Source organism: Pteropus alecto, unplaced genomic scaffold, assembly GCF_000325575.1.
Source record: "Pteropus alecto unplaced genomic scaffold, ASM32557v1 scaffold152, whole genome shotgun sequence".
Classification (NCBI taxonomy): Eukaryota; Metazoa; Chordata; class Mammalia; order Chiroptera; family Pteropodidae; genus Pteropus; species Pteropus alecto.
Genome location: NW_006432227.1, coordinates 6,633,533 through 6,645,834, shown reverse-complemented (window position 1 = coordinate 6,645,834; position 12,302 = coordinate 6,633,533). Strand labels below are relative to the sequence as shown.

At 31.6% G+C, this 12,302-nt stretch overlaps 1 non-coding gene across 1 annotated transcript; it reads right to left on the bottom strand.

Annotated features, from left to right (window-relative positions):
* Positions 1-832: 832 nt before the first annotated feature.
* LOC112475891 lies at positions 833-951 on the bottom strand. Its single transcript, XR_003044910.1, has one exon. It is a non-coding gene; the product is annotated as a 5S ribosomal RNA (ribosomal RNA).
* Between the last annotated feature and the right edge of the window lie 11,351 nt (positions 952-12,302).

Here is a 12,302-nt window from a genome sequence, read left to right as displayed (position 1 = left end):
TCCACCTTCAAATAACACTATACTGCTTCAAATATAATGTGGATAACTTATAATAGATTAGTTCTAATTCCTCCCATCCCTTCACATTGTTGTCATTCTTTTTCATTTATCTATGTGGTATAATTACTCAACATAGTGTTACTCTTATTATTTTTTTAAAAAGTTATCTTTTAGATCTCTTAAAATAAAAAAGGATTTTATTTTACCTTCATTCATTCCTCTTAAGATGCTCTTTGTCTTTATATAGATCTGCGTTTTCCAATCTATTTCATTTTCCTTCCCCTCAAGAAGTTTCTTTTATCATTTCTTGCAGGACAGGTTTGCAAGCAATACATAGTTTCCATTTTTGATTTTCTAGATAGACATTATTTCTCCTCTTTTAAAGACAATTTTGTTGGATATAAAATTCTAGGATTTTTTCCCCGAACACTTTAAATATTTCACTCCACTTTCTTAAATGTGCGGTTTCTGATGACAAGTCCTCCGTAATTTTTGTCTTTGTGTTTTTGTTTATTTTTCCATCGTTCAAGATGTTCTCTGTATTTGGTTTTCTGCAGTTTGAATATGATATGCCTGGGTGTGTGTTTGTTTTTTTCGATTATTTATTTTTTTATTATTCTGCTGGGCTTCCTCTGAGCTCTCTTGGTCTCTAGTATAGTGAATATTATTAATTTGGTGGGGAATTTGGTCATTATTATTTCAACTATTTCTTCTGATTTCTTCTATCTTTTCTCTTTCTTCTCCTTCTGGAACAGTTACACATTTGTAATAGGTTTTGAAGTTGACCTGCAGTTCTGGAGAGAGCAAGATTTTTTTTTTTTTCTTTTTTTGACGTCTATAGCACCTGGTCTTCCTAGGTGGTCTCCCATCCAAGTACTAACCAAGCCCGACCCCGCTTAGCTTCTGAGATCAGATGGGATCAGATGTGTTCAGGGTGGCATGGTCATACACTGGAGAGAGCAAGATTTGATGTGAAGTTGTTTCAAGCCTCTGTTGTGTCACATCTACCTACATCCCATTGACCAAAACAGTTCTCATGGCGGAGCTCATAGACAAGTGCTGGGCAGGATAGTTCTCCCATGGAGGAAGGGCAAAATAATGTTATATTATAAAGAAGATAAATGCAGGAAGTGGCAAAGAATTTACGTCACACTTGCAATCTCTCAAACTCCATTCTTGATAGCACTTGCTCTGGAGTTTACCAAAGTAATTTGGGCTCATTACTTACTTGGCGTGCTGTCATAAATAAAATCATGGACCAGTCTCAGTATGTCCTATATCTCTCTTGCTTTTCACTGTCACATTTTAGATTAAACCCAGACTAGTCCTTAAAATATGAATGTACCTTCATTTTCATTTTCATCCTTATTTGACAATTTAGATTTATTAATGATTTTACTTTGTAAATAATTTCCCTTAGAATTCAAACTGCTTTTTCCATCTTCTTCCAATTTCCAAGTTTCTGATGAGAAGTATAATGCTATTATTATTTACTTCACAGTGTAAAGGTACTAGATTTCTTTCTCTAAGTCTTTAGGCCATTTTCCAAAACTTGGAATTTCTAAAAATCATAAAAATGCATTAAATGCAGGTTTCATTTTCTTTCATTGTTTTTTTAATCTCCTGCTTTGTAGTTAGTACCTGCACTGATAATCAATATTTTGGTTCAAAAACAATTGTATTATTCTACAGTTCTCTCTCTTTAACTGATACTGATTATTCTTCAATTTTGTCTTCTATGTCGATTTTTTTCTCAATAGTTTTGCTTATTTGGCTTTTTATTCTATGCCCAGAGCAATATTCTTGACATTTTTCTTCCAACTGCTGTATTGCTGTATTTTATTTATTTATTTTGCTAATTTTAGGAGTTCTTTCTGTTCAATTTTCCAGTTGTTCATTTTTCCAGGCCTCTTGCTGTGCTTTGTAGGTAAAATATGGTTGAATTTGAGGACAGTATAATTTTAAGGACATTGTTATGTTTTACTCTCTGAATTGTCTTGCTAAATATTTAACTTTTTTAATATTCTCCACTAAATTATCTGTTTTTTCTTTTCTCCCCAGAATATCATGATGCTTGATTGCCCATGTATCTTCAAAAATGAGAGATTTGCTTAAATTTTTCTAAGTAAATGACTGGATTTTCTTTGCTATTTTATATTTATAGCTATTCTCCCACCAGTTCTCACCTGCAAGTAGGAAAATAAAATAATTAAAAACTCTTTGTCGGATATTGATACTGGCAATTAGCACATAACATTATAGAGTTGATAAATGGTTATGAGAAACTTACGCACAGAGCTTACCTAGAGTTGCCATGATCTATGCCTCACACTTGTGAGAATATGCTCAGATATTTTACCCAGTTATAAAATAAAGCTGTATATAGGTGTTTGGTGGTAGAATTGTTGCATAGTAGGCACTTAGCAACTCCACCCCACCGCTATTTCTAGCCTTCATTTTATTTTCTGCCCTCACTACCTATGTTCAAATTTTTCCTACTATTCTATTTGGCAAATGAGTTTCTTCTTCTTGGTTTTATTTATTCTACAATGTGAATTCATTTACTCTGCCTCAATGGTCAGCATTCTTCCATCTTCATCTTCCAAAAATTTGATGCCATCATTTGTCTATTCATATTTTTTTCATTCTTGTGATATTACTCCTGTTAATTGTTTTTATTTTATTTAAATAAGATCTCAGAAGGAAGAGAAAATAAAAATGTGATGAATTTTTGGCTGCATAGACCTAGATCCCTCAGTTTTCAATGAGTTACGGAGCCTGTTACTGCTTAAGGGTTTAATTGTGTAGCACAACTGCCATATGAGCATTGTCATCGATTTAGCATGGCATTACATTTCTTTGCTTCACTCATCAGTGATTTTTGAGCCACTGCCTAATTAGATACAAAGAATGTAACAGTGTTTTTTTTTTCCCCCAGTCAATAGGCAGTTATAAAATAACTGCTTTGTTTCCATACAGTGTTGTATCTGATGACATGCAAAAGTAATAGGTATTTATTAATCACTTATTTGTCCAAGACACTAAGTAAAACACTTTACAAACAATACTTTATTTAATCCTCACGTCACCCTTTTGAAGTAAATGATGTTATTATTTCTCTTTTTCACGAGAGGACAATAACATTCACTCAGGTTGATTCACCCATAAATGGCAGAACAGGAAAGGAATGCTGGCTTTTCTTTCATCCAAAACAGTGTTGGTAGTCAGTTTCAAAATGTTCAGACTCTGATTTCCAATAATACCTAGGCTAGAGAAAGAATCAAGAAGATAAAAGATAATCGTTTAACATGAATATTGCTTGTTTTCTGCCTTCCTTAATTTCTGCCCCTTTACTTATGCCCTATTATTTCTTAGAGGAATAGAGAATGATGGTTGGGCTCCCAAAGCAAAAAGCATCCACGTTTCTTTTTCTTAGGAGAAGCAGAGCCTGAGAGAAAGTCATCATGCATCATTTTCTTGAAGATACTTGGTCTGTACATTAATTTCACCTTTAGGAGTCAGCAATTTTTTTTTTTTTTTCAGAAGAGGAACATATCTGTACATATTGCAATCAAAATAAGATTCGATCTTTCCTGAAGGAAAGTTAAATACTCAGAAATAGGATTTAATAGGGCAGATTGAGCATAACCCTCCACCACATTTTATTAAATATGGCCATGTCTAATCATTTTAGTAAATGAGAGTGGGATGGAAGTACATTATCAGGCCAGATATTTTGATGAATTTGGGGATGATGGAGAGTTAAAGTGAATGACTGGCATTCAAAGCAGAGACAGTAAAGAGGCCACAGTCTATAACATTTATAGATGTTTGTAAAACATGGAAATAGAGAAAGAATATTTGAGCTGAGGTAGCCAGCCTTTTTGCACTGTCTCTATATCATAAGTAAAACCTGCCAATCACCACACCATGCTTACAAACACAGAAACCTTTGTCAAACTCCCAAGTTAGGCAAAGTCCTGCTGTATAAATATATCAACACAACTGCTGAAGAAATCCGCATAGTTTCGTATGCTAAACATTTTAAGTTCTCATTCGTAAATATGAATGGACAGCAGAACTTATCAGATATTTAAGGAAAATCAAACCATAAGTTTAAAAACAAAACAACCCAAATGAAAGATGAATAACTTTCATAATGAAGAGCCAAATCAATAAATAGAAAAAAAATTAAAGATGTTCTAATTAGCAGTTTCAAAGAGATTCAAAAAGATATTGGATACATAAATTAAATAAGCTTATTATGAAAAGAAGAAATTATGAATGAATTTTTAGATATTGAAAATGTTAGTGTTTAAATACAATTCTTAATAGAAGTGCTAGAGGAAAAACATCAAGGAAATCTCCCAAATATAGAATAAAAACAAATAAAGAGGAGTAATATGAAAGAAACAGTTGAGACATTAATTATTAATTTAGGGGGTTTAACATTCATCTAAATAGGTATTGCAGAAAGGGAGAACAGAAGAAATGGAAAGAAGAAAATTTTCAACAAAATAATAAAAGCGGTTTTCTTGGACATGATACATATGGCTTAAAATTGCAAGAACTCACCTACTGCCTAGCAGAATTGATCAGAAAAAAGGTATTCAAAGGATAATAAAATACTGTACCTTGAAGAAGCCTGGAAAAACCCAGAATTATAAGAGGTATCCTAAACATTTTTTCAATTTATGATTTTTCTTTTTTATGTTTTTCAAATTTTTTAAAATTGTAGTTGACATTCAATATCATATTTGCTTCAGGTGTACAGCATAGTTTTTAGACGTTTGTATAACTTACACAGCAGTTCCCCCAATAAGTCCAGTATCCATCTGACACCACCCATAGTTATTATAATGTCATTGACCATATTCTCTGCGCTGTGCTTTACATCCCTGTGACCATTTTTTAACTGTCAATGTGCCCTTCACCCTTGTAACCCAGCTCCCACCATCCCATCTGGCACCGTCAGTTTGTTCTCTAGCTATGAGTTTATTTCTGTTTTGCCTAAACTTTTTTTTATTTTGTTATTTCTTTCATTTATTCATTTACTCATCTATCATTAATGAGTGTCATACATTGGATATAAAATGGTGAATAAAATAGGAAAATTCACTGCATTATTGAAGGTTATACTGCGTTTTAATGGCAGGAAAATGGATGTTAACAAAGGTACAACATAATTGTATTCGTCCACTAGGGCTGCCATAAAATATTACCATAGAGCTTAAACAAGAATTTATTTTCTCAGTTCTGGAAGTTAGAATTCCAGGATCAAGGTGCTGGCATGGTTGCTTTTTGGTGAGAGCTCTCTTCCTGGCTTGCAAATGGCTGCCTTCTTCATATGTCCACACATAGTCTTTCCTCTCACACACTCCTAGTTCTTCTTCCTCTTATTGGGTTAGGGCCCCATACTCACAACCTCATTTAACCTTAATAATCTTCTTAAAGATCATATCTCCAAATATAATCATGTTGGGTGTTAGGGCTTCAACATAAAAATTGGGGGGGGGACACAATCCAGTTCATAACAATAATATTAGGTTGGATGAAGCAAAATAAAGCATGGAATAGGGTAGGAGAAATGTAGTGGCAAACATTTTGTGTAGTCATAATTGCAACCTCCTATGATCCAGGGATATTTGAGTGAGAGTTCAAATGAAATGAGATAGTTGAAGACATGAGGGGTAGAGTATGCCACATGAAGGAAGCAGTAAGAGCAAAGAGGGGAGGGAGAGAATGAACTTAATTGTTGGAAAAATAGGACTAGAGCCAGAGGGTTTGAAATACAGACAGAGAATGGTAGTGATGTTGTTGGTGCTATGGCCTAAAGTAACATCAAAAAGGGATTTGTAGGCCAAGATCAAGAGTTTGCATTACTGGCTTAACTACTCTTGAATTAAATTTTAAAACAATATCTTAAACTTTGATATCTATTATTTCAAACAATCATTACTTAAGCTAAAGCTATATATATTTAGCAATATATGTTTTGTTATTTCATTTTGAAAATATATTTATTTGAAGTGTTTTTTAAATAAAAATTTAGCAGTTAGGATCTATAAATCATGATATATATCTGTACTTATTGACCATAAGCCCTAAACAGGTTTATGCTCTAGAAATAAAAGGTTTTTCATCTTCCATTTCAAGCTAGTCTGAAATATTGAATTGTGTTAAATGATGTGCTGTACTTTCTCAACTGTTCATTATTGCCCTATATCATTTTGCTGAGGTGAACAAACACACTTGCAAAAAATTCTTTATTTTAGATGCATGTATGGAGCCATGAAAACTTGAGATTATTGCTTTGAAGTATGGGAGACATCTTTCTTTAAATGCAAAATAACATTTCTCTAAAATATTGGTATATAAAAATATAACTGCTCTAGACCACAGCTACCCCCTACTTTTCAAAACTATGAATTAAAGCAATTTGTGTGTTCAAATTATATATCTTAGTGGGCATTATAGAACATACTGCTAGATTTTGCTATAAACTTGTATTTAACATATATCAAATTTATAAGAAGTTCTACCATTTTTACTTCATTTCCTGTCTATATCATGCTATGTATATTATCTAGCTATTGGGATCTTTCACACAAACAAGATCAAAAGAACACACACACAAACATGTATATGTATGATAGTATTTCTAGAATTGGAATTGTATTCTTTCTTTACTACTAAAAACTGTCATTAATATTGGCTAGAATAACTATAATATGAAACCCCCATATTTGATGATAATTGACTTATATGCCTGAGTACTATATAGATTATATTCTCAGAGTTTACAAGTATATAGACATGAATAAAAATATTAATAAATGACTTGGAAACTGTCAGAGGTAGTGTTTTATTCCAGAGGTACTATGGAGAGGGACTTATTGAATGCCCCGTACTTGGTAACCGCACAATATATGGTACAAGAAATACTTGAATATTAATGTTGACACACTAATTATGCTTCTGAAATATGAGCAGGAAAAATTAAAAATCTGAACAATGTCAAATGTTGAAAAATCTAACTTAATAGTCCTCTAACAATTTTTCATAGGCGAAGAAAGTTCAAAAAGACTTAATGTTGGTTATTTAATTCCTGCAAGCAACCACAGACTGTTGCAGACTTTATATTTTTCTTTAAGACATAAATATTCTTTTTTTTAATAGAAGTTTAGCATATGGATCTTAAGAATCAGGTAGTCACCATCTAACTCTTTCAAGTACATTTAAATGCTTATTTAAAAAATAAGATGTAGTCATGGCCGAATTCACAGCAGATGATTCACTAGATTACATAAGAATTAATAACTCTACACCACTGATTTAAGCATCCTAATCTATAGCTGTGAGATACCAAAAGAAAGGAAGATGCTATGAAAAAGAATTGCACATCTCTATTTTTTCCCAACCTTGCCTGGAACTTAGAGTTCTTTATGCTAGTGTTAAGACTTATAATTGGTTTAATTAAATTGAAATATCCCATTTAAAAAAAAAATGCAATATGGCAGAATACCTCATGTAATAAATTAAAACTTATTGCAGTAAAATCTTTTATCTTAAAAACCACACAGTGAAAACAAAGTTGAGTCCTAGAACTAATTTTATATATGGGCTACAGACGTATACTTAAATAACATTTCCATCTGTTATGGGCTGTAAAAGTTGCCTGTTTAGCAATGACAATCCAGCACATTCTAAATCTTCCTTAGATAGGTCCTAACCTGGCAATGCTCCCTTATCACTGTCATAGATTAATATTTACATGTTATATTATTGAAATTTCCCTATATTTTGTCAGTTATTACATCTATAAAGATTTTTAATTCAGAATATCACTTGATAATTTAAATTATATAATAATCGAAGTGCTCAGAAATAGAGAACAACAAAAAAGTCAGGTTCTGTTTAAACACTGCAGAATAAAATGAAAATAATTCAATACAGATAAGTACTGTGGATTTCCTTTGAAACCTAAGATGGTTTTCTTTACTTCTGAGGGGTCAGTATATACTTTTCTCCTCTTTCCTCAGTTTCGTGTTGCCTGGAGCAGAGAAAGGACAGGAGGTGACAGTTACTGCAAACTGATTTTACCTTATAACTCTCCACTGTCAGACAAACTGTCTCCAGTGTAATAAATATGAAGATGGACTAATTAGATCATAAATTGAGCAAAGTTCTCCTTTTTATTGTACGGAGGGACAGAATCTTACATCTGGCCTCCAGTGGAAAACTGTAAATAGAAAATGAAAAATATATGCCAATTACTGTTTTTATACTAATGTTAATTCAAATTTCATAAGGCTTAAGGTACTCATTCCCATTTTAAAGGCATTCATTTAAGTCAGTTTCACAAATTCGGCTGGGCACTTATGGAAAATTATTGCATTTTTTTTCCCCAGACTGCTGCTGACAACTGTATGTAGAAATGAGAATAGGGGAAACTCCTATAGATGGATAAATTAAAACAATGTACATTTAGTAATTGTGACAAAAAAAAAATAATTAAAACCAATGTCAGAGTTATCATGCGTATCGATAAAATTACCTATACCTGTGCAAATTTGAACCAATAGTATCAAATATAATGAAATTATTTATTTACATTAACATTTAATGTCAAGATACAACCTGTTCTGTCAGTTCCAAGTGATTATTTAAGTTGTTCAAATAGTTAACAAGTAAATTAATTACATGTGATAGCTGAGTTTTTACTTTGTAGTAAAGATCACATTAATTTTAAAGTATAGTATTTAATCAAATAAACAAATATGAAGTAGGGATGCTCAGAGAAGTATCTTAAGCTTAGGAAAATTAAAAAATGATTAAACAGATTTTGAAAAATATTGAACTTTATTATAGGCAAAGATTTCAAATTTCACAGTATAATTTACATGTAGGGCTTTGCTAAAATAAATTTTATCTCATTATTGCTGTTTAATATGTTATGCATAAATTTTAGTTCACAGAATAAACATTATTTTATTATTTGATTTACTCCAAAATATGTATTCATTCAAAAAACCTGATTCATTAATAGATTAGAAAGCATATCAAATATAACCTGTATTAACATATTTAAATCATAAATCAGCAAATTAGCTTATTATTTTCAGCTTATTTCTTAAGATAAAGTATATTATTATTATTGTTATTTTCTGTATGCAAGTCTAAATACATTATTTTCAGAATATGTTAAGAATCTCCAGACTAATATAACCCAGTTGCAAAGAAAATTCTAATTTAACTCTATAAAAATTTAAAGTAATTTCGAGTAGTTGAAATAAAAATGCCCTTGTACCTGACTTAGCCCCATATTTATGTCTCCCAAACTACATTTCAGAAGGTTTTAATCTTATTTGTATTGACTCATTTCCTACTGGAATAAAACCACCAGGTTCTCTTATGAGAAATAAAGAAGGTTGTACTTTGCTTTTGTCCTGTGGCAAGAGATGCTGATGCGATGAGCAGACTGTCCTGATTATCTCTAATGCGGAAGTCTTCCTGAATTGCCAAGTTATTTATTCTTTATGCAATAGTGCTTATGTTTAGCCCTTTCTTCTTTTGATTTTTTTTTTATTATAAGGATCAATTTATTGAAATAATTAAGATGCTGTCATACCTAATAAATATCTTTGATTTTATTAAAAAGAAAAGTACATAGAAACAAGAGTCATGCAAGCAAATTAATCATTCATAGCCTACCTTGGAGTGTGAACAGATGTTTTAATTAACTTTGACTGTGAGATAAATTATCCCTTGGTGTGATTTAATAAATAGCCATCGGTACAATAAATTACAATACAAATATTTACTTGGCCATTATTGCTTACTGATTGCAATGAAGACTGCATTTGCCTCAATGCCAGACTTTATAATCTTTTTGTAAGAAAAGTGAGATTATTTTTCTTTTCTCAACAACGTGTTTTTCTTAGGAAGTCTGTGATCATCTGCTTTATCATCCATTCATTTTGTCAGTAAATGCTCGGTTATCCTTTTGAGGTGAATGGGAAAACAAAAGAGGCCACTAATGCAAATCATTTTGTCTGGAAATATGATAAAAGAAATAGTTCTTCCTAACTTGTTATTTCAATTTAGATTTTTATTTCACTGAAACATTTGCAGAAGACTTTTATTGCTTTATTAGAGTTTGTAGTGGAGATGTGTCTGTTCTGTCAGTTTTTTGGTTTGTTTTGTTTAAGAAATACATATCAAATGATGTATTCATTCTGATAGCACTAAAAGAAAAAATATATTGTTGAGGATTAATTATTTTCATGTAAACACTTTTCTTTGAGTCACAAAAATCTATTTTGGAACAATCCAGAATAGATGTTTGTCTATAAAACATAGAATGATTTTCTGTTAGAAGGAAGTTTTGCTTACTTTGGAAGAAACTATAGAAGAGCTGTACATGTTCCTAATCTATTTCATATTCCTCTTTAATTTCAGCTAAATCCATACACTGTTCAGATGGTTTCTCTTTTTAACCTCTCTACCTCTTTTGTCCATGTCATTAATTATTTAAATGTAGTTTGATTTGTATAATGTTTTAAAAAGTTTTAGAGATTGCTTTAATTTTGTACATTAAAAAAAACAAAAACAATATTCCAAACATGGATCTCAGGGATAGAGAGAATTTGTGAGAATTTTTACATGATATATAATAGATTGAACAGGATTTATTTTATTGCACTAAAATATTTCTAACATAACACAGTATCGATATTAATAACACTTTTTACTTCTAATGTTTTGCAAAATTTGTAAAAATTATTTTTGTCTATTAGTCTATGCAGTATATAATTCATTTTTAAAACATGATATTACATCCTGAGTTATAATCTTTAACTAATTGCAGTTACATATAATCCTTTAAAAAACACTAAAATAATCAAAATGTTTATGCATAATAGTGAATTTGCTGTAGTTAGAAAAAAATTACACCGTGAGCACTTGTTTCATTTAGTTAGAAAGATGAAAGTTAGCAGATGATTATTAAATACATGTTTTTCTTTCACTATCACAATCATATTTCTAAACCTAAGTGTTTTCCAACTCTGAGGTTTGCAGGAGATTTGCATGCAGAAAAGTTATTTCAGAATGCTCTCATGATCAACACTTGGAGATGGTACGAAGGGAACAGGATTAGACAGAAGGAAAAATTGTACTATGATGCAGTCATATCAAGGTCTTCTTTTATTCTAAGGCAGCATTAGAGCTGGCATGGAACTTAGATTGTCTTTCCAGTCATAGTAAGGCAGTAGGACTTTGTACCACGTCTCCAAATCATCTGCTGACAGGATCCCAGCTGTCCTGGGAAGTTTGCCTTAGACCATGCAGCTCACTTTAGGTGAGGATAAGTCCCAGAATTAGATTTAGCTGTCAGTATCATTACTTCCAGCAGCTGGGGGAAGGAGTATCTCTCTTATTTGAGGTGGGGCCACCTGGGTGGCATTCCATTGCATTTATTTATAGGTGTTACACTGAAAATGACTGAGAAATAACTCATTAATATTCCACAATCTCTTTTTAGCTTCCTGTTCTATTAACCTCAGATTGGGCATTTGTCTTTTCAAGCTCATGATAACAGTTCTACTTATATGCATGTGTCAGCAATTTAGACAGAATGTGGGAGTAGGTTAATTTCATAGACTTCTACTTTCACCTTTTTTGAACAATTGAACCTCATACGATTATCTTCCCTACTGTAAGGGAATTTGAAGAAGTGATTACTAATGGAAAGGCCTAAAGCCAGCGTAAATAAATTCGACTTCTCTTTATAAAAAAGATGAAGAGAATGGATATTGGATGGTGGTTAGAATAATTTCATTCTTTCTATTAACATTTTAGATGTTTATTTTCTAAAAACAATGTTCTTTTATAAAGAATTGAATTTGAAAAAAAATGACAATTTTATCCTTCCTAGGGAATATCACATATATATCATACAGATATTCATTTTTCACAATATATTTTATCTCTACATATATATTTAATAAAATTACATGACTTTCCTTCCTATTCAAACATCTACCACTCCCCCCCCTAGATTCCTACTAAAGTTGAATGTCTTCAATGACTTTGATACTGTTACAGCATGCTATTTTTATAAATTGGGCCAGAAAATTTAGAGGGTTGGGGAATTTCCAAGGGAGCTGGCTCTCTTTTATGAATATACAGAGAACTCACACAATTCCTCAAAAATGATTAGGCATTTAAAGTTGTTTATCAGCCAAGAAGCAAATAAATGGCTATAATTCATGACCATTCAATTTTTCATATCACATTTT